Below are 24,733 nucleotides of genomic sequence, written 5' to 3'. Positions count from 1 at the left end.
GAAGGAGGCAGGGATGAGTGAATATATAGTAGCGCCGAAGGAGGACAGCTTGGTTGGTGTGGCGTAGGCCCCGGTTGATTGCTGGCCTTGACTAAGACATGTCAAAAGTTAATTTTCAACAAAATATTCTACGTAAAGAAATTGAAAACTAGTCTGTGTCTATATGAATTTTTTTTTTTTTTCCAAACGATAACAGAAGCTTCCAAATTGCATATATCTGTCTATGTGAATTACATAAGGGTTTTTCGGATAGAAGCTTCCAAATTCTCAATAGATTTTTTATTTATTTTAATTTCTTCCTATTTATTTTAATTCCTAAAATGCAATGTCAATTCCCTTTTTCAGAGATTTTCTATTTATTTCAATTCCTAAAATGTACTGTCAATTCCTTTTTCATAGATTTTTAAATTTATTTTAATTCCTAAAATGCAATGAGCTAATTTCAAAATCTTGATTGTAGACTCTCTTCTCATCATTTCAAAATTTAAATTATTTCAAATCCTATCAACTTGATGATATATGCAACTTTAACATTTGAGAGGAAAAAAGAATTTTCTGGTCCATATGTATTTTTGGTTATGTATTATCCTAATCAAAGATTACTATTGAAAATTCTTTTTCCTTTATTTCCAAGATCCGCTTTAGTTTCTAAATGTATTATATATTTATATATTTATATATTGCATAAGGGTTTTTAGTTGGAAGCCTTCCTAGACCTCCGAACACTTAATTCCTTTTTCGTATGTTTTCTATTTATTTTAATTCTTAAAATGTAATAAGTTGATTTTAAAATCTTGATTGTCAACTATATGCTCATCATTTAAAATTTTTAATTATTTCAAATCCAACAATTTGATGATAATACACAACTTTAACATTTGAGAGGAAAAAGAGATTTTTCTGATCCACGTGTATTTTTGTATTATCCAAATCTAAAATTACAAATGTAAACTCTTGTTTCTTTCTCTCCCGCATTCACTCTGGTTTCTACATGTATTATATGTGTTTTCTGATATCTATAGCTATATAAATTGCAGAAGGGTACATATTATAATACATGTCAAAATTTGATATTCAAGAAAATATTCTACATAAAGAAATTGAAAACTAGTACTTATATAATGCAAGCATGTATTTTTCTCATTTCATGAACTTTTCAAGCTATAATGTAAGCATAAAATTAGACAAATATTCCAAATAATCTAATATCCAAACATCGTATACCCCTATTTGATATCCACGCAAAGTTATGACATGAATTGCGATCCAAACCGATTTAAAATACTGAAGATTTGTTGAGATCAAATACAATTGTGTGTGTAGTATTTTTTTTTTTCAAATATTAATATGTTACATAGTCAATTAGGAAAATTCTATAGTCATTTTAGGGTGCCATTTACTTAATGTGTATCTTTCAATGATGATAGTAACTTGTACTTCAAATGATTGAAATTGTAACGATCTAAATATCAAAAATAATAATTTGGATACTATATTATTTCAAATAATATTTCGCTTACATCATAAACATATTTTTTAACTCATCTTTTTATATTTTCAATCACCTTTTTATCTTACATATATCACATCATAAAAAGTACTACAGTAATTATTTCAAATAATATTTAAAATAAAACTCTATCGAAACAAACCCTTACTTGAGTATTCAAATATGAATTTAAGATTAAAGTATGATTACAATAAGGAACTGTAGAATCTTTTAACTATTTTATCCTGCTAACCCTGCAAAATAATCGGTCACCGCAAAATTCTGAACCAGACACGTGTTTCGTGTGACTCTCATATCTTTTTGTTTTCTTTTCTAGAAACGGGACCAATTAGGTGCACAAGGAATATTTAAAAAAAAAGGATATTAATACTGCTGCTAATTGCAGACCCCACTGGCTGGCTTCAGGTGGATTTTTCTATTGCAAAGCATCTTATAAAGTCATTGTCAATTGAAACTAGTGGACAAATCAAAACGGGGAAGAATAATTCGCGCTCCATTTGTCTCACTTGGATGGATGATGTGTTGTCTGTACTTTAATTTAATTTAATTGATGGACCATAACAACTCTTTTCTTTATCATAGCAAACATATTATTGTAATTATAGATCTTAATATTACTCAAATTTAATGAGTTTAGATTTAATATATTCAGATGTATATAATAACGAAAAATAGAATATTTGAATTAATTAAATGATAAAGAATTTTTTAGATAAAATTTAATTAAAAATAATAATAACCTGTTAACTTATTATTTAATGTGATACACATTTAAATATATTAAATTAAATATTTAACAATTTAATAAATTTTAATTTTAATTTTTAAACTCCAATTTTATTAAAAGGGATGTTGCCTTCCTTACAACAACAAGCTTCTAGATGGCCAACACTTAGAATCGTAGCCCTTATGTTATGTGGTTCGTAATGAGGAAGCAAATGTCCGCTATTTATTGCACGAGACATTAATATTTTATTGTCTGCATTACAAATCCGTCAAAAGATGTTATTATTGAAACAAGTGGACAAATTGAATGAGGATGCGTAATTGACCTGCAACTCTGCGTAGACTCGGAGGGATCAACATTTGACTATGACTTGGATGAGGTAAGCACAAAGGTAAGCATTTTCCATTTTTATTTTGGTTTTCATTTCTTGTACACTCGTAAAACTTTTTTCATTCTACCCCACGCACATATAATATATAATGAAATGTAAATTTTTTATGAAAACATATAAAATATGTATAATGAAAAATAATTATAAAAACATATAAATTATAAAAAATGGCCAATCCAAATGCTTATATTTATATTTATATAGTGAAAATATATAATTCATTCTACCAATATATACACACATATATATAAAGGTATAATGAAAAATAAATTTCTTCTTCATCTTCGGGGCCGCACCTACAAACAATAAAACTCCGCTCCACTCAATTCTTTCCTCTGTGTTTTGTGTTTTTTTTTTATATAATATATATATATCTTCTAAGTTTCACTAATTATTTTCATATCTTAATGTTTTTTATTCTTTTACTTATACTACCTCACAAATGGCAAACGGGTATAAATGAAACAAAATTATTCTCTCACTTTCCAAAAGACCTTTTTAGTGGTACTTTCTCTAACATGGGCTGAAGTTACTATCAAAATCTTAAGTTCAAAAAAGATTAGTACTATTTTTCAAATCTTAGAGGAAGTAAGTGCAACTGTTAGAAACCTCAGGGACGGTTTCTGTAATTATCCCTAAAAGCATAGACCAAGACTACAATAATCCCTCATCAGTCCAGTCCATACTTCTTCTTCAGGCCTCAGCTACTTAACAATGAACTCTGCTCCGCTCAACTCTTTCCTCTGTGTCTTGTGTTTTTGTCTGAAAATGGCGGCATCAGAAGAAGTCAATTTAACAATCAAACCTTCTTGAGGTTTTTAAAGTTGAGTGTAAAACTATCTTAAATTTTCTCATGAGCAATTTCTGTACTTCATTGTATCACGATGATGATGCAAAAAAGTATTTTCATCCTTATTTCCTCCTTTGACAAAAGATTGTGGTAGTACGACTGTTAAAGCAAGCTGTATTGAAAAAGCAATTGATGCCAATGAGCTTTCTTTTTTTTTTTTTTCATAAAAAGAGCAAATATTGTTAACTAAATTGTTGGAATTGGTCCAGCATGAATTTTTTTTAACAAAGTTATGTGGAGAATTTCATAGGAATTCCATACTGTTAGAAGTGTTAGTATGAAAAGCTAATTCATGTGCTACAATATTGGCACATTTAGAAATGTATTTTACATCAACAATATTTGCTTCTTTCATGGACAATCAGATATTCTCAATTATAGGATCACTGGCTGACAATATCTCCTCCTCATCATGCATGAGTTGGTGTCTAGATGAGTGACAAGAACAGAAAAGCAATGATAGATTCAAAATCATTAATAGTTCTGGCTTGAAAGAAACAGCAGATTGAAGAAGTTTTTTTACTACAGAAATACAACCTTCCATTTCGTGATATTGACATTCACAAATGGGAATAATTGATCCATAGCTTCACAAGGGGTTCAGAAAGGGGCATATTCTCAAAAGCAGAAGTGGATCAACAATGGGGGAACTGTAGGCACGGGCCCCTACTGCCCCCACAAAAAATTCTGTTGTTACTCAAGTAATTTTGTGAATTTTTCAATTATGCCCCTATTGTGACTCTTGCAATTCTGAGAAATTTTCGATTGTGCTCCCATTCTGTTGTTTGGAAGTAAATGTAAATATAATTAGTTTTGTAACTTAATGGAAATGAAATATTACAAGATTCAAAACAATCGCCTTCTACATCAGTAAAATGAATTTTGTGAATTTTTGCAACAAAAGTAAAAATATAGAGTCATTATGTTGGCTTAGTTGCAATAAAGTAAACATAAGTTTCTTCTACTATGGTGAACGTGACTTTTTTTAATAAAACAATAAATTTTATATCCTTGTGCCTTACCAAACTATAGGTCTATGGTTATTTTAAAATGTTTCTTATATTTTTTTTCAAAGAAAATTATTGTGTTATTATGTGATTTTGTGTTATATCGCTCATTCAAAGAAAATTTTATATTGGTTTTGGAGCAACTACTTGAGAAGCTTAGTAGTTGCTCCGAGACCAATGAAAAAGTTCGAAGTGAATATACAAGAACCTCCAATAAATAGATACAATCTCAAAAAGTTTTTTAACAAATTCTACGGTAAGTTACAGTAATATTTTAAACAAACACCTATAAAACTCATTTATCAAATGAGCCATAGTTATTATGTACTACTTTTAAGAAAGATAATGAAGAAGTTTTGATATTATTTTTGTCCCTACTGATACTTATTTTCGGCTCCGCCTCTGGTCAAAAGTGTATGCCATAATCGAAGCTTTGAAAAGAAGACTCGCGGAAAGGTTTGTCAAAGATGACTCATAAAAAGATTTGTCTTTTTTTTTTTCATGAAAAGATTTGTCTTTTTTTTTCCATAGACAGAAATAAATACACACACCCAATTAGATTAGAACACTCAAGAAGTCATGAAAAGATTTGTCAGGACTAAATTTGTCTAATGTTATGTCATTGATTACGTACTTCATGAAATATTGGATTATATTAAAAGTGTGATAAATAAGTATATCTTTGTGGGAAACGGTGCACATTTCAGATATCAATATATTTTGACGTGTGATCTGAAATTATGATTTATGAATTTCTATTTATTGGACAAAATTGCATACAATTTTTTGAATACAAGTTCACTGAATTGATTAAAACGGACTATTTACTTACAAAAGATCATATGTTCAAATTCGCTACTAATGTAAAGACCGTGTTGATGTGCAACCTATAAGATACTCTGTTATTCTCTATTCCTCTAAAGGGCTTCACTCACTAGAGGGATTATAGAGAATTAACATCACATGAGAAGCTTCTACTAAGGTCTTACTTGCTTTATTTAGCAATTTCGATAAAATAAGCCTCTTTAGGTGCTGAGTAGGCATGTCAATGGATATAATTTGGGTTGGATCCCTTTGATCTAGACCTATTAAATTCAGTTGGACCCAAACTCAGACCTTTATGAATCTAAAAAAATAAGTCCAAACCCAAATACTCTCGAATTTGTTTACCCATTCTGTATTTTTCTAAATGCCATAAAGTAAAAATATATTAAAAATATATAAATTTCAAAAAGTATAAACACCATTCAATTTTTATTTTCAAATAATAAAATTAATATTTAAGAAGTTGAATGCAATATTATAAAATAACTATTATTGACAGCTTTGATTTATTTTTAAAATTTCAACTATATTTACATCCAATCTCTTATTTATTTGCCTTTACTTTTTCTCCTTTTTCTAAAAAGTTTGTACTAATTACAATGATAATTAGGATTAGAATAAAAAAAGAAAACAATCACGAAGTTTTGTTGTATTCAATCCAATAACCATAGAATATTAGAATATTTTATAAATTTACTAATATATATAATTTAATATTTTATATATATATATATACAAGTTTGAGTAGGGATTTGTATAAATTTGGATTTCAATATGGATTATAGAAAATTAGACCCTATCTAAACCCGCAACTCTTTTACAGAGTTTTGGTATGGATAGGGTCTAAATTTGAGAATTAAATTCAAACCTAATGTAAGTACATTGGATCTAGGTTGGATCTAGATAAAATTCGATTCATGGACATGTTTAGTGGTGGGACAAAATAGAGATTTGGCCTTCGTGCCTGTAGACACCAAATTTTTGTCAATTTTTAATGTTTTCCTAAATTTTTATCTATTTAATAAGTTATCTATTATTATTATTATTAATGTGTAATTTTCTCATTTTTGCAGGTTTATTTTAGAAAAGAAGAAAAAAAAAACAACAACAAAACAAAAACAAACAAAAAAAAAGGGAGAAAAGTTAAAAGCAAAAAAAAATTCAAAAAAATCAAAAAAATCAAAAATCAAATCAAAATCAAATTATTACTAAACTTACACATTTTCATCATTTTCTCTACCAAAACCCCTATTAACCCATTCTACACTCAACTCCCAGGGGCTTTTCTTTTCATTTGGCAGAAGCCATCATTTTGAAGGAAACCAAACCCATTTGACTCCCTCTTAGCCATGAGTTTTTGCTCTGCCAACACTCAACATTTGCAGAGGAAAAAACACGCACAAAAAGCTAATTTGGCGACCCATTTTTCCTCACTCGGCTCTCTCTGGAAAAAATCAGACAGGCCACAAAGAAAAAAAATTCTCCACTCTTCCTCCCCCAAAAATACATCCCTCGGCCCTCTCTAGTTTCAGGAGACCAAAAAGACAAGCCACAAAAAGGAAAAAAAAGCACTCCAATCCCTCTGGACTCACTGGGCAGAGGCAGAAAAAAAAAGAAACGCACGAGAGAAGAGGAAGGGAAGCTCTCGGAATTTTGCAGCCTGACCCCTCACTCTCCCTCTCTCGGACTTGGGCGGAGGAAACAAACAGAACAGAGAAAAAAAAAATCTTCCCCAACTCCTCTCGGTTCCATCTCAACCTCACACACACCTACATTGAGGTATTTTTTTTAGTTTTTGTCTAGCACATTAAATCAATGCTTCATTGTTTAGTTTTCTTTCATTTCTGCTGGCTGCCTCGTATTGTTGTTGTTGCATTGCTGAAAATTGGGAAATGGCATGAACTAGATGAAGGAAAAGGAAATGATGTCTGTGAATGCATATTAATTGTTTGAAAAAATGCCAAAAAGATTTTAGGGACTGTTTTGCCTTAATGTAGTCTTTTGTTATTGTTTTCTGGTTAGTTAAAATCATAGTTGTATTGTAGAGGTTATAAGGAGTATTGTAATATATTTTTTTATGATTTTTGGTGAAAGATTTGGGTGTTTTAAAAAATAAAAACTGGACTGTATTTTGACTTTTTGGCCACTTTCAGATCATCTTTTGTAAAAACTAACTCCGGAAATGGAACCTACGCGAAAAATCGAGTGAGGGGGTGTATTTTGGTGAAATTTTGTGATCAGAAAAATGGCCGGCGACCGGCGGTGGCGGCGCCGGCAGTCGCCATGTCAGCCATGGTTGGCGGTGGCGAGGAGCTTCAGCCGGCCAGCCAAGGAAAAGAAGAACCGGAAGGGTAGAAGAAGAAGGAAAAGAAAAAGAAGAAAAAGAAAAGAAAAGAAAGAAAAAAGGGGATTGGGCTAATGTTTATTTTTTCGGTTGGGCCAAGAGCTAGTTTTGTTAGGTTTTGGGGTTGGGCTTTGGTTTATGTTTCTTTTGGGTTTCGGTTGGGCTGGGAGGTTAGAGCCCATGTGTTTTTGGCTGGGTTTGAGTGATAAAAGACGGGCTGGCCTGTGTGTTTTGGCTTGGGTTTTCAGTTGGGCTTAGGTATGTTCGACCCAAGTAAAATAAAAAGGGAGGCCCGATGCCCTTTTCTTGCCCAAATCAGAAACGAACTTGCACTTTAGCCCCTATTTTTTTGGAGTAGTTTCATTGTGGCCCAGAATATTTTAATTTTATTTCATATAGGTCCTTATAGTAATTTCACTTTGGTCCCTAAAATTTATCTTTCATTTAATTTTGACCCCTGAACTTTGAAAAAATATAATTTTTGTCCCCAAAAGTTTTTCAATTTTTGCAATTCAGTCCCTAATGAATTTTGACTCTTTTTATTGTGATTGTTTCTTTTATTTAATAGCTAATTATGTCGCTTTTGAATATATTTAACTTGCAATTTTTAGATGTTCTTAAATTTCTTTGCGTTTGACATGTTAACGTGAATTTAGTGTTTTAACATTATTATTATTATTTTCAATTAAAGTGGTGCCATGATTCTTTTGTTCATTGTGAGTATAAATAGGACAATTTGACTCCATTTAGTCACCACTTCAAACGGGAGGTACCCCTATTTTTATTATTTCAATGTCAATTATGTGCTCTTATGTGCTCCTATGTGTTCCTATGTGTTTATATATTTTTATATGTTTTATTTATTGCATTTAAATGTTCATTTAAATTTTCTTATATTATATTTGTTTAGTTTATTTTTATAATGATTCAAGAGGTATTTAAATACCTCAAAAATGTAATAGATAGGATAATTAGATTTGTTTTATTATATTTTTCCCTTCTAGTTTGTAGTTAGGCACTCCCCGATGTAATAGATAGGTTGCGTGTTATGTGGCTTATGTGTTATGTGTTTTATCCGCTTTTCCTTAGGATTTTCGCATCTAGATATTATGTTTACGTGTTATGTGCTACGTGCTTTTATGTGTTTATTTGTTTTAATTTATGTTTTATTTGTTTCACTATGAATTGTTAATGCATGACGTCACCACACTAGTCCAACGCTAGTTGTGGTTTCTCCCTCCGCTTACTTGCTAGTCCAACGCTAGCAAGGATTTTTAGAAATGGGCTAGTCCAACGCTAGACCCTTTAGGTCATCTTGCGCTAGATTCATCATTGTATGCTATTCACCACATTTTCATGCATATTTTCATTTTTAGGATCTTTTCTCATTTGCATGATATTCCCTATTTTATTATCCCCTACCCGCTATAGGTGCTAATCATGTCATTTAGAATTGCATCCCATTTAAGCTAGTTCATTTGCTTGTTCATGTTAGGATAATTATTTTTCAAACATGGGAAATGGGTGATTATAACTTTCTAGTTTAAATACCCTATTAATCCATGTATAAGAAAATTATGTCACGAATTTTTTTGCCTCCCGTACCCTTCATGTTGCATTCCCTTTTTCTTTGATCACTTATATATATGTATATAATTTAATTTCTTTTCTTTTATTTTCTTTTCTTTTTCATCATTTGCATCCTTGTGACACCTTCGAGGATTTATTTTGACCTTCGCAATTAATGCGATTGGTTCAATTAAACCCTTGAATGAACATGTTGTCCCTTGCGATATTTTTTAAATTTGCATTCATATAGAAACATCCAAATGTGATAAATTAAGGGTTAGATTAGGAAAATTTTGACTAAACCTCGCAACTAGCTTAGACTAGGTTGAAAGGGTGCCTTAGATTTGAGTTAATCGAATCTTTGCCTTCCCTTTCTTCAACCGTGACTCCCGAATCCATTTTCTCTTGTTTTCAAAGACCTGGAGTTGTCAAAAAGGGTTTTATTTTGTTTTACTTTATTTTTTGGGTGACTTGGTACACCAAAACTCCATACCAAGTGGCGACTCCTGTTTTTTCTTAAAAACCCTTTTAGACTAAATTTTGGACCCAAATTGTCGCATTCTTTTTAAGTCCCATTCTAGGTCCCTTTTAACTTGTTTAAAAAATAAAATCATATCTTTTATAAACCTCACACTTTATTTTTCTTTTCCATCGCGAAAAATGGGGCGCGACAACTTGGCGACTCCACTGGGGACGCTAGAGAGTCCAAGCACTTGGTTTAGTCGTTTTTTCTCTTTTTAACCCTTATATTTATCATATTTGGATGTTTTAGGTTGCATGTTTCTTTTTTAGGATGTTTTGCATTTCACACTCGTAATCGTTCCTCGTCTTACGTGTATGTGATGAATGGCTTATTTATTCATTTATTTATTTTTTCTCGTATCGCGCTTTGCATTTGGGTGGGGGAAAATATCACCGTAGAGCCTCCACACGTGTTTTAATTATAATCTCTCCCCTCAAAAGGAAGCACTTCATACGTGCATGCATTATTTTTACCCTATTTTTATTTTTCTCGTGGGCGCCATCCCACATCTCCTTGTAGGATTAGGATCGATTTCCTTAGGTAGGCGGATGGTGTGCTCTGCGCCCATAGCGATGCCTAAGGGATCACTCAAGCCACCGACCGAAGGTTTTGGGATTGATGACCCTTAACTTTTTGGTCTGAAGGCTTGGGAGCCTGAAACCTTATCGAGTCTAGATGCATTAGTAAGCCAAACCTCATGCATCCATATTAGAAATTACCTATGATAGAGTCAACCTATCCAATTAGGAACACTAAGCACGAGGGGAGGGATTTCACCCCTCTTTCTGTGCTTTATTTACTCTTCATTCTTGTATCATTTATTGTCACAATGTGTTATATGTTACTTGTTGAACTAACCTCTTCTTGTTTTCCCTTTTTCTGCATACACAAACTTTAGAAATAAGAGTCCTAACATGGTACTCGTTTAAGATGAGACCGCCTCTTATATCAAGCATGTTTAAATTTTAGTCAATTGCATATGCATATGTATTGCACATCATTTTAGGCTTACCCCGGCATTTAAAGGGGGCACTTTTAGGTCACATTTCAATTATTTCATTGTATATTTAATATGCTTTAATAAATTGTCATCATGCATTAACCATAGAGGGAATGCCGCATAGGGAATCCCACGGTAGGAATAAGTCACCTTTTGTCTCGGATATGTAATCCAATGAGACTTGCATGTTTATGATTTTGTATGGCCTAAGGGGTAAAATCCCGAGGTAAGGTACTAAGAGTGAAATTCCTCCTCAGATGGCTCCGTGCAGAATGCTGAACCAGATACCTCGGGAACTAACGGACTGGAAAAATGATATGACACATGAGGTGAAAAGACTGTTCAAATATGTGGGATATTTACCGAGTCTTCTAAGCATAACCCCAAATGTTGCAATCATTCAAGCTCTACTTGGGTACTGGGATCCAGAAGGTTCTGTTTTTCGATTCGGTGAATGTGAACTAACACCAACTTTAGAAGAAATAGAAGGATTATTGCAGATACCTGGAAAAGGTTATCCTATGATATATCCAACTAATGGAACAAGGGAACAGTTTTATAGGTTTTTGGGATTAAGGCAGGCTAGTATGAACCAACATCCGGATGCGAGATCATGCCCGTTAGAGTTTCTGTATGAACGATTTGGAGAAAGAGGGTCCTATGAACAGTACCGAACCGATTTTTTTATAAGTAAGGAGCAATGGGTAGAGAAGCGAGTGCAAGCGTTTGGATTAGCTTTGATCAATTTGTTGTTGTTCCCGCAAAAGCATGGAAAGATCACATTTTTCACTATCAACATGGTTCAGAGCCTATTTTCAGGGATTAATGGAATGACCCCTACCTTGGTGCCTGTAATCATTGCCGACATCTTCACGGCCGCTACTGAATGTCAAAAGAAGAGAGGTTTCTTTTATGGGTCAAATTTGATACTCCAAATGTGGGCAATGGAGCATCTAGCGAAGAGAACGCTCAATCCTTTGGGATCTTGTCTCCCCGCAGAGAATTGGATCGAATCACACCGAGAAAGGGTCAAAAAGTATTATCGAATTGCATCTCCGACTCAGTTTATTCAAGAGTTCGATAACCTGGCACCTGAGAAAATACAATGGGTTTTGGATTGGACGAAAGTTAGGGATCCGGCTTTCACGACTACCCAACACAGTTTTATCCCCCTAGCAGGCACCAATGGATTGGTCGCATATGTTCCGCAACGAGTCATGAGGCAATTCGGGTATCCGCAAAGAATTCCGATGATACAAGGGATTGAAAATATCAGACTCAACACAGTTGCTGAAAGTCGGAGCATGGTATTGGAAGCTTGGGGAAATCTTCTTAGTTTAGAGAACTTGCACTTGGATCAAGTCAACAAATTGGAACCTAAGATCATTTCAGAATATAATGAGTGGATCAAACTGACAGTCGAACAAGCAAGAGAGAAAGCACAGTCTGCTTCCGCTAGCCCTGAAGAACAGATAGACAAGCTAAAGAAAGAGCTCGAGGATTATCAATTACAACTTATAGTGGCCGACCATGCCCTGGAAGACGCCCGAGCACAATTAAAGTGGGAGACAAGAAAAACTGAAAAGTTGGAGAGAGCCCTGGATGCATTTGACAAAATTCGAGAAGGAATTCGGAAGCTTAGTATAGGAAGTTCTAGGGAGTCTCAACGTACTAGTTTAGCAAGGCATGAGGATTTTGTAAAAATGGTCAGTCGAACCATCAATGAAGCTGTACAAAATGACTGAACTTGTCAGTGGTTAATGAGAATTTCTACTTGAATTTCTACATTCACTTACAGGTTTGAAATTGGAATTTTACCCCGAAGGTATTGCATCATGTTAGGCCGACCCTTGGCACAAAAAGGGCTCCCCATAGGACATGCATCCGAATTATTTAAATATCTACTAACTCATGTTTTTTTTCCTTTCTTTTTTTCTTTTTTCTTGAATAAATTACAGCAATTTGACAGAAAATCCAACCCTAAATGAGTTTCTTTTCCCCCCTATCAGGTATTTTTCACAATTGCTATCCAAAGAAGCCCCATCATCACCAGATCCCGAAGTAGAGCCTTGAGACAGTCTGTAAACATGAGTTCAGCGCCTGAAGCTTCGGAAAGATCTGCTATGGTTACATCACCAGACTTCACAGCATTGGGAGCTCAGTTAAATGAGGTACTTGGCAAGTTCAATGAGTTAAGTGCTGAAATGGCCGCACAAAGGCGTGTAATTGATCAGCTGGTCGCTAGCAACAATAGTGGTGGGGTCCCAAACGACCAAGAACCTATCGATAATCACCCACCTGCACAAGACTATCAACCACCCCACACATCCAATACCCAAACACCTTTCTTTCCTCCTTGCGCTAACCCACTTGAAAATACCTTCACCCGACTAAATTCAGACTTTTCCTATATGCATCCGAATTATGTATTGGTGAACCCAACCAGTAGTCAAATCCCTCAAACCCATCCACAAACCAATCTGAACATTCCCCCCAACCCTCAGGGACCCCACCACCATACTGCAGAGCCTTTTGTACTGGATACTGGATCTCAAGGGAAGGCGGCGATGGAAGAACAACCTACACCCATTGATAAAGATTTGTTAAGAAGGTTGGACCGATTCGATGATTTTATGAGAAAGAATCAAGGGTTGAGCAGGCATGGTGGTTTGGACTATGATGAATTATGTCTTTTCCCAGATATTCAGCTACCGTTGGGATTCAAAACCCCTAAATTCAGCAAGTATGATGGAACTGGAAATCCTAAGACGCACCTCAAAATGTTTGCCAACAAGTTAGGTAAACCTGTGGATGATGAGAGTTTGCCTATGCGTCTATTTCCGGAAAGTTTGGAGGGAGATGCTCTAGATTGGTATTCAAATTTGAAGTCTGAAGAGGTCAAAACCTGGTTGGATCTATCAACTGCTTTTGTGAAGCAGTATGAATTTAACTGTGAGTTGGCACCAACACGAACCACACTGGAGGGTACGAAAAGAAAGCCGTCGGAAGATCACAAGACCTACGCAAAACGGTGGAGAAAGTTAGCTGCCAAAGTGGAGCCTCCTATGACTGAGGAGGAGATTGTTCGTACTTTCATCAAGGCTCACGATCCACCCTATTTTGAAGAGATCTTTCGCATGACTGGAAGTCCATTTGCTGCTATCATTAACAAATTGGAGGAGTATGATGAATTTGTCAAAGCAGGAAAGATTGTTAATGTGTCTGCATTAAAGTTGCAATTAGATGCTCTACAAAATCAAAGCAACAATGGGAAAAAACCCCCATTCAAGAAGAAAGAAGGAGAAACTGCTTTTATATGGGATCAGGGCCCGTCTTTCAGACCCAAAAACCATCCCACCTATTCTTTTCCTTACCCGTATTACACCAATCCTCAACCAGTCTACCACACCACTACCCAATTCCATCATTCTCGACCAAATCATTTGAATACCTCGCCCTTACCTCCAACTCCACAACCTGTTTTTCAAAATCACTCTCGTCCCATTTACCATTCCAGACCAACCCTGCAAAACAATAACCCTTCTCAAAATCCTTTGCAAACCAGTGGAATTCAAACTCAGAGGCAATTTCGAACCTTCACCAACTTGGGCCGACCTATTGATCAGTTGTATGAGCAATTAAAAGCAGCTGGAAAAATTGGCACTGTTCCTCCCAAAATCTATCCTAGAGGTCCTCCTGCCGGTTATGATCCGCATGTAATCTGTGCTTATCATTCTGGAAGTCCAGGTCATACCACTGGCAATTGTTGGGCTTTAAAACATAAAATTCAGGACATGATTGACTCTGGAGACATCCTTCTCAGAAGAAAGGGAGAGCAGGGACCAAATGTTAGTAAGAATCCTCTTCCTGAGCATGGGAGCACTGTGGGGGTTATCATTGCTGATGAAGATTTTGTCGACCCCAGTCAGTACATTGTAGATGAAACTGAAGTAGTTGGCGTGATGGAGACTGACCATGCGGAGATGAGGAAACTACTGTCTGTTAAAGAGTCCATAACTAAGGATAGTGCTGAGAAAAAATTAAAATCTTTTGTGTTTGAGAAAGATGAGCCGTTTATGGTAGAAGGAGGGCCTTCCGAGGTTGACAATTCTGAGGTTCCTTTTATTTTGGATCTTCCTTCTTTTGAATGGGATATATCAGAGCCTGCCATTCTCGAATTTCCAGAGCAAATGCCTGTCAATAACTTGCAAGAGGTACCATGGAACTACGAGGAGCCCAGTCTGTTAATTGGGGGTAAAGATTGTTTGAAGGAAGATATATCTACTATTACTAGATCTGGAAAAATTGTGGGAAACTCCGATATTGATGTTCAATCCAGGGCCAAAGTTAAATCTCCAACACCCAAGCCTCGTGTGTCTGAAAATGAAGCTGTAGATTTTCTGAAAATGCTGAAAAGAAGCGAGTACAAAATAGTGGAGCAGTTGGATAGGATGCCTGCTCAGATTTCTTTTCTGAATCTTCTCTTGACTTCCGAGCTGCACAGAGAAGCATTGCTCAAAATTCTGAACGAAGCTCAAGTCCCTAAAGATATTCCGGTGGATAAATTTTCTAACATTGTGGGGAATGTACTTGCCGCTAATCATATTACCTTCTCCGATGATGATCTGACTGCAGAAGGGATCGGGCATAACAGAGCTTTGTATATATCGGTCCGTTGCAATGGAAAGCTGTTGCCGAGGGTTTTAGTGGATAATGGGTCAGCGTTGAATATCTGTCCATGGAACACTCTCACCAAGCTTGGATTTCTTGATATTAAACTCCGTCCATCTGCAACTGTGGTTCGAGGATTTGATGGTTCAAGGAGGGAATCTATGGGTGAAGCAGATCTCGTATTGGAGATAGGCCCTGCTCAATTCCAAGTTACTTGCCAAGTCATGGATTTCTCCAGTGTTTACAACATTTTACTTGGAAGACCTTGGATACATGCTTCCAATTCAGTGCCATCTTCTCTGCATCAAATGTTGAGGTTTATTACGAATGATCAACTCATTACTGTATTTGCTGAGGATGACTGTACCATGATCATTGATGCAAAATTCAAAGGTGAAGACAGAAAAGGGACTCCAATTTCATCTCATCATGTTGCTGACATAGTCTCTGTAGGATGGGCATCTAGGGATAAGTCGTTCACTCAATCAGATTTGCCAGAGGCCAGTATTATGATGGCTAGGGAGATGATCCGAGGCGGATACGAAATAGGAAAAGGTCTTGGGAGGGAATTGCAAGGAATTTTGGAGCCAATAGAGATCCCGACGCAGAAGGATACATTTGGACTGGGATTTCATCCAACTGCTAAGGATAGAAAGGAAATGCAAGCTCGGAAACAAGCCGAAAAGAAGGGCAAGCAAACTGCCTTATATATCCCTCCGCTATATCACATTTTTCCTCGTCCATCGGAGGTGATTATGCCTGAAACGAAGAATCCTGTGGAGGAGATTGAAGTGGACCTGTCTCAGCTATTTGTCGGGGCTACTTGTGAGGAGGAGCCATCGGAGAATGCAGAATTTTTGCCAATTACCAAAGGAGCTATTCAGAATTGGACTGCTGATTATCTTCCCTCTCGAAGGGAATTTCGGTAAATTTAAGGGGATTGTCTTTTGTCTAGATCACATCCAGATAGGACAGTAGTCTGGATCTTTTGTTAAAAGAAATTGCTTTCATCTTTTAAACCTTTATTCTTGTTTCAGTTAATATAACTTGCTTTGTTCAAGAAAATTGCTGAAACGAAAATAAAGGTTTGGGTTAAATATGTCTTTAAATAGCAATCATGTCTGTATATTTATCTTTTTGTGAAGTCACGATGCTTTTTGAATTTAATGAAATGAAAGGCTTCTCCAGTATTTGCTATTTGTTTATTACTTATGTTCTATTCTATTTTCAGATGGCCACAAATAAAATCTTTTGACCCTTTGGATGTCACCATTTTGGAATTCGATGGCTGCAACCTCGATATCTCTCATGAACTTGAAATCATGCAATCTGAAATTCAAAGCGAGAGCGATATTGAGGAAGAATTTGAGTCTATTTCAAGGGATTTAAAACAGTATGAAGAGAAACCCAAACCCAACTTAGAAGAAACAGAAATCATCAATATTGGCACGAAGACGGAGGTTAAAGAAGTTAAAGTCAGCATTCATTTGAATAGGAAACAAAAGGAGGAAATGATTGAATTCTTAATGCTTTTTCAAGATGTGTTCGCATGGTCATACGATGATATGCCAGGGATCTCTACAGACATAGTGGTTCACAGGTTGCCAACCGATCCAAATTTTTTACCTGTAAAGCAGAAGCCACGTAAATTCAAACCAGAAATGAGTCTCCAAATAAAGGAACAAATTGTGAAGCAGCTCAATGCTAAGATAATCATGGTGTCTCATTATCCCATCTGGTTGTCGAATCCTGTGCCAGTGCCTAAGAAATCTGGGGAGGTGCGAGTATGTGTTGATTACAGAGATCTGAATAAGGCCAGTCCGAAAGACGATTTTCCTTTGCCAAACATTCATATTCTTTTGGACAATACTGCTGGACACGAAATTGAATCTTTTGGTGATTGTTTTGCTGGGTATCATCAAATTTTAATGGCAGAAGAAGACAGAGAGAAAACCTCTTTTATCACCCCATGGGGAACTTTTTGTTATAGAGTGATGCCTTTCGGGTTGAAGAATGCTGGAGCCACTTATCAGAGGACCATGACTACCCTGTTCCATGACATGATTCACAAAGAGATGGAGGTCTATGTGGATGATATCATAATTAAATCCAAGAAGGTTGAGGACCATTTGGTTGATTTAAAGAAGCTGTTTGAAAGATTGAGGAAGTATAATTTGAAGTTGAACCCTGCAAAATGTGCTTTTGGAGCTCCGGCTGGTAAGTTATTGGGTTTTATTGTCAGCAAAAAGGGTATAGAGATAGATCCTGCGAAAATAAAAGCAATTCGAGATATGCCCATTCCAAAAAGTCAAAAAGATGTGAAGAGTTTTCTTGGAAAGATCAATTTCATTGGCCGATTCATTGCACAGTTAACCTCTACCTGTGAGCCTTTGTTCAAACTGTTGAAAAAGAATGCGCCGATGGATTGGAATGAAGATTGTCAGCAAGCTTTTGATAAGATTAAGAATTATTTGTTAAATCCTCCGGTCTTAGTGCCACCTCAGCCAGGGAGACCTCTGATTATGTATTTGTCTGTTCTTGATGAGGCTGTTGGATGCGTTCTGGGACAGCACATGACGAGTCTGGGAGAAAGGAACAAGCCATCTACTATCTGAGTAAGAAATTTACAGCATATGAGGCCAACTATTCTTTCCTTGAGAGAAGTTGTTGTGCTTTAGCATGGGCAGCTCAGAAGTTGAGACATTATTTGCTCGGTTATACCACTTACCTGATTTCCCGTTCCGATCCTCTGAAATACCTGTTGGAAAAGTCGATGCCCACGGGACGTATGGCTAAGTGGCAAATGATCCTTTCCGAATTCGATATTGTCTTCACAACACAAAAGGCAGTCAAGGGTCAAGTTATAGCAGATCATTTGGCAGAAAATCCAAGAGATGATGATTACCAACCATTGCATACCTACTTTCCTGATGAAGAAATTCTATTCGTTGGAGCAGTTGAGAACATGAGTGAGCAGCATCCTGGATGGAGGTTATTTTTCGATGGTGCATCAAACTCTTTTGGAGCTGGAATTGGAGCAGTTTTAGTGTCGCCTGAAGGGAAACATTATCCTGCTACTGCCAAATTACAGTTTCCGTGTACTAACAACATGGCTGAGTATGAAGCTTGTATTTTTGGATTGAAAATGGCATTGGACATGGAGATCAAAGATCTGATAGCATTCAGTGATTCCGATTTACTTGTGCACCAGACGCTTAAACAGTGGGTAACTCGGGATTCAAAAATTATGTTGTATCATTGTAACTTGCTTAGTTTGGCTAGCAAATTCAGGAATTTGGAACTCAGACATATTCCCCGCACTCGTAATGCCTTTGCTGATGCTTTAGCTACTCTGTCTTCGATGATCCAACATCCAGATGAGCTGGTGATTGAACCTATACATATCCAACTTCAGAATAGGCCAGCGCATTGTCTGGTTACAGAAAGGGTCACTGATAGTCGCTCCTGGTACAAGGATATTAAGGAATTCATGAAAACGGGATCTTACCCTCCTGATACTGATTCTGTTGCAAAAAGTTTCTTACGCAGGATGTCAGCAAGATTTTTCTTGAATGGAGAAGTGCTGTATAAGAAAACATCTGATTTGGGCCTTTTGAGATGCATCAATGAAGAGGAAGCCGATTATATGATGAAAGAAGTGCATAGTGGGGTTTGTGGGCCACACATGAATGGGCATCTACTGGCTAAGAAGATCATGAGAACAGGATATTTTTGGCTTACCATGGAGCATGACTGTGTAGATTTTGTTAGAAAGTGTGTTAAGTGTCAAATGCATGGTGATGTTATACGTGCTCCTCCTACAGAATTGCATAGTATGACTGCTCCATGGCCATGTTCGATCTGGGGAATGGATGTAATCGGAACTATTGATCCTCCTGCTTCAAATGGGCATCGATTCATTTTAGTGGCAATTGAATATTTCACCAAGTGGGTTGAGGCCGCGTCCTATAAGCACGTGACTAAGAAAGTGGTGTCGGATTTCTTGAGAAATAATATCATCTGTCGTTTTGGGGTACCAGAGACGCTGATCACTGATAATGCCAAAAACCTCAACAATGATATGGTGGATGGATTATGTGAACAGTTCAAGATCAGACATCGAAATTCTGCTATTTATAGGCCTCAGATGAATGGAGCCGTTGAAGCCGCAAATAAAAATTTGAAAAAGATTATCCGTAAGATGACTGAAGCACACCGGGATTGGCATGAGAAGCTGCCTTATGCACTAATGGCATACAGAACTACCATCAGAACTTCTACTGGTGCAACTCCTTACTCTCTTATGTATGGAATGGAAGCAGTCCTGCCTGCAGAAGTTGAAATTCCTTCCTTGCGCATTCTGATGGAAGCTCAGATAAAAGAAGCTGAATGGGTCAGAGAACGTCAGGAGCAGTTGTCTCTGATTGATGAAAAGAGGTTGAATGCCGTGTGTCATGGACAATGTTATCAGCGACGAATGGCTCGGGCTTACAACAAAAAAGTCAAGCCCCGCTTATTTGAAGTTGGAGATAAGGTTTTGAAACGGATTCTTCCAATGCAAGATGAGGCTAAAGGGAAGTTTGCTCCCAATTGGCAAGGACCATTCATTATTAAAAAAGTGCTATCCGGAGGAGCGCTTATTCTTATGGAAATGGACGGTCAAGTTTTTCCCCAACCAATCAATGCAGACATGTGCAAAAAGTTTTTCATTTGAAGAAAAAAAAAAAAAAAAAAAAACACTGCAAGAGACGGATTTCAGGCATACTTCCTCTCATTTTTCCATTTCGATATTCTACCCCTAATTTTTCTTCTTTCCTTTTGACTTTTCATAACCATTTTCCTTTTCGCTTGGTTGTCCCTTAAGATCACTAACCCCATACTGGGGCAATTCGTTTCTTAAAAAAAGAGAGAAAAAAAAATAAATAAAAAATAAAAAAAAAAGAGAGAGAAAATAGAGATTCTGTCAGAATTAAACTGGGACAAATTTTATCTCTTTCTCACCCTAGATCGGGGTAAGTTTTGAAAGAATGCTATCTCAAATGATTGCAAACCCATCATATGATCCGCTGTCAAGCCTTTCAAGCCTTAACCTTTCCTTTGCTACTCTATCCGATCCTAATCACAAGAACCAAAATTGCCGAATTTCGTCTTTTGCAGTACTTTGAAAAAAAAAAAAATTTCAACTAGCAAATGATGTAAATACAAACTTTTCTGAAACATGTCAGAGAAGATTGTCTCACTGATGCTACTCATTATCAGAGTATGACTGCAATGATACAGTTGGGATTAAACTTGTCTTGTCTATGTCTCTGGGTGAAAACCTGAAAGGGCACCTTCTAAAACAAAAAAAAACAAAAAAAAACAAAAAAAAACAAAAAAAAAAAGAAAAAAGAAAAAAAAATTGAAAATGAAAAGGGTGGGGGTAACCTTAGTGAAAACCCGAAAGGGCGCTGAGGTAGGGTTTTGGAGTACAAGAGAATCAGCGGCAGAGAAGAAGATGTTGAGGTCTGAAAGCTGGTGACTATGTTGATTTGGGTCTCGTTTATACTGTTGTTCTTTTGCCGACAATGAATTCCAAAATGGATGACTACGAAAGGGTCAGATGGAACATTTTTCCTCATCAAAGGCCATCCTCTAAATACGAATCCAAATTTTGATCCTTGGGTCTGTATTCAAAAATTCAACAATTTTGTTTTACTATTCTATTTGCAATTTATTTATTCTGTATCATTACTTATTTTACATTAGCATTATTGCATAATATTTTTTTTTATTTTTAATTAATTGTTTAATGTTTCTCATTCTTTGGGTCTTATTCAAAAGACAATCCCTTATAATTTATCCCACGGAAGTCATGAAATCGAAAGTCCTGTGATAATAAAGTACTGTCAGTTGACATTCAACAGTTGCAAGGATTTTGAAGGGGATTACCGACCGAACCTAAGGGACTACCATTCTTGACAATTTAAATTTCTGTTGGTGAGTCTCAGCGTCCACCGCGCACCCTTCTACCTCCCCTTCTTGACATTTAATTTCCTGTTGGAGCGTAATCGCGTCCCTCCGCGTATTTTTTTTTCTAAAAGTTCAAATTTAATATCTTGTTGGTGAGTTTCAGCGTCCACCGCGCACCCTTCTACCTCCCCTTCTTGACATTCAATTTAACAATCAAACCTTCTTGAGGTTTTTAAAGTTGAGTGTAAAACTATCTTAAATTTTCTCATGAGCAATTTCTGTACTTCATTGTATCACGATGATGATGCAAAAAAGTATTTTCATCCTTATTTCCTCCTTTGACAAAAGATTGTGGTAGTACGACTGTTAAAGCAAGCTGTATTGAAAAAGCAATTGATGCCAATGAGCTTTCTTTTTTTTTTTTTTCATAAAAAGAGCAAATATTGTTAACTAAATTGTTGGAATTGGTCCAGCATGAATTTTTTTTAACAAAGTTATGTGGAGAATTTCATAGGAATTCCATACTGTTAGAAGTGTTAGTATGAAAAGCTAATTCATGTGCTACAATATTGGCACATTTAGAAATGTATTTTACATCAACAATATTTGCTTCTTTCATGGACAATCAGATATTCTCAATTATAGGATCACTGGCTGACAATATCTCCTCCTCATCATGCATGAGTTGGTGTCTAGATGAGTGACAAGAACAGAAAAGCAATGATAGATTCAAAATCATTAATAGTTCTGGCTTGAAAGAAACAGCAGATTGAAGAAGTTTTTTTACTACAGAAATACAACCTTCCATTTCGTGATATTGACATTCACAAATGGGAATAATTGATCCATAGCTTCACAAGGGGTTCAGAAAGGGGCATATTCTCAAAAGCAGAAGTGGATCAACAATGGGGGAACTGTAGGCACGGGCCCCTACTGCCCCCACAAAAAATTCTGTTGTTACTCAAGTAATTTTGTGAATTTTTCAATTATGCCCCTATTGTGACTCTTGCAATTCTGAGAAATTTTCGATTGTGCTCCCATTCTGTTGTTTGGAAGTAAATGTAAATATAATTAGTTTTGTAACTTAATGGAAATGAAATATTACAAGATTCAAAACAATCGCCTTCTACATCAGTAAAATGAATTTTGTGAATTTTTGCAACAAAAGTAAAAATATAGAGTCATTATGTTGGCTTAGTTGCAATAAAGTAAACATAAGTTTCTTCTACTATGGTGAACGTGACTTTTTTTAATAAAACAATAAATTTTATATCCTTGTGCCTTACCAAACTATAGGTCTATGGTTATTTTAAAATGTTTCTTATATTTTTTTTCAAAGAAAATTATTGTGTTATTATGTGATTTTGTGTTATATCGCTCATTCAAAGAAAATTTTATATTGGTTTTGGAGCAACTACTTGAGAAGCTTAGTAGTTGCTCCGAGACCAATGAAAAAGTTCGAAGTGAATATACAAGAACCTCCAATAAATAGATACAATCTCAAAAAGTTTTTTAACAAATTCTACGGTAAGTTACAGTAATATTTTAAACAAACACCTATAAAACTCATTTATCAAATGAGCCATAGTTATTATGTACTACTTTTAAGAAAGATAATGAAGAAGTTTTGATATTATTTTTGTCCCTACTGATACTTATTTTCGGCTCCGCCTCTGGTCAAAAGTGTATGCCATAATCGAAGCTTTGAAAAGAAGACTCGCGGAAAGGTTTGTCAAAGATGACTCATAAAAAGATTTGTCTTTTTTTTTTTCATGAAAAGATTTGTCTTTTTTTTTCATAGACAGAAATAAATACACACACCCAATTAGATTAGAACACTCAAGAAGTCATGAAAAGATTTGTCAGGACTAAATTTGTCTAATGTTATGTCATTGATTACGTACTTCATGAAATATTGGATTATATTAAAAAAAGTTATAATAGTGTGATAAATAAGTATATCTTTGTGGGAAACGGTGCACATTTCAGATATCAATATATTTTGACGTGTGATCTGAAATTATGATTTATGAATTTCTATTTATTGGACAAAATTGCATACAATTTTTTGAATACAAGTTCACTGAATTGATTAAAACGGACTATTTACTTACAAAAGATCATATGTTCAAATTCGCTACTAATGTAAAGACCGTGTTGATGTGCAACCTATAAGATACTCTGTTATTCTCTATTCCTCTAAAGGGCTTCACTCACTAGAGGGATTATAGAGAATTAACATCACATGAGAAGCTTCTACTAAGGTCTTACTTGCTTTATTTAGCAATTTCGATAAAATAAGCCTCTTTAGGTGCTGAGTAGGCATGTCAATGGATATAATTTGGGTTGGATCCCTTTGATCTAGACCTATTAAATTCAGTTGGACCCAAACTCAGACCTTTATGAATCTAAAAAAATAAGTCCAAACCCAAATACTCTCGAATTTGTTTACCCATTCTGTATTTTTCTAAATGCCATAAAGTAAAAATATATTAAAAATATATAAATTTCAAAAAGTATAAACACCATTCAATTTTTATTTTCAAATAATAAAATTAATATTTAAGAAGTTGAATGCAATATTATAAAATAACTATTATTGACAGCTTTGATTTATTTTTAAAATTTCAACTATATTTACATCCAATCTCTTATTTATTTGCCTTTACTTTTTCTCCTTTTTCTAAAAAGTTTGTACTAATTACAATGATAATTAGGATTAGAATAAAAAAAGAAAACAATCACGAAGTTTTGTTGTATTCAATCCAATAACCATAGAATATTAGAATATTTTATAAATTTACTAATATATATAATTTAATATTTTATATATATATATATATATATATATATATACAAGTTTGAGTAGGGATTTGTATAAATTTGGATTTCAATATGGATTATAGAAAATTAGACCCTATCTAAACCCGCAACTCTTTTACAGAGTTTTGGTATGGATAGGGTCTAAATTTGAGAATTAAATTCAAACCTAATGTAAGTACATTGGATCTAGGTTGGATCTAGATAAAATTCGATTCATGGACATGTTTAGTGGTGGGACAAAATAGAGATTTGGCCTTCGTGCCTGTAGACACCAAATTTTTGTCAATTTTTAATGTTTTCCTAAATTTTTATCTATTTAATAAGTTATCTATTATTATTATTATTAATGTGTAATTTTCTCATTTTTGCAGGTTTATTTTAGAAAAGAAGAAAAAAAAAACAACAACAAAACAAAAACAAACAAAAAAAAAAGGGAGAAAAGTTAAAAGCAAAAAAAAATTCAAAAAAATCAAAAAAATCAAAAATCAAATCAAAATCAAATTATTACTAAACTTACACATTTTCATCATTTTCTCTACCA

The 24,733-nt window shown here is 35.1% G+C and overlaps 1 pseudogene; it reads left to right on the top strand.

The window, feature by feature from the left end:
* Window positions 1-12,833: 12,833 nt before the first annotated feature.
* LOC113735608 (uncharacterized) lies at window positions 12,834-20,131 on the top strand (annotated as a pseudogene).
* Window positions 20,132-24,733: the final 4,602 nt, after the last annotated feature.

Source organism: Coffea arabica, chromosome 3c (assembly GCF_036785885.1).
Source record: "Coffea arabica cultivar ET-39 chromosome 3c, Coffea Arabica ET-39 HiFi, whole genome shotgun sequence".
Taxonomy (NCBI): domain Eukaryota; kingdom Viridiplantae; phylum Streptophyta; class Magnoliopsida; order Gentianales; family Rubiaceae; genus Coffea; species Coffea arabica.
This window is presented reverse-complemented; position numbering and strand designations above follow the sequence as displayed.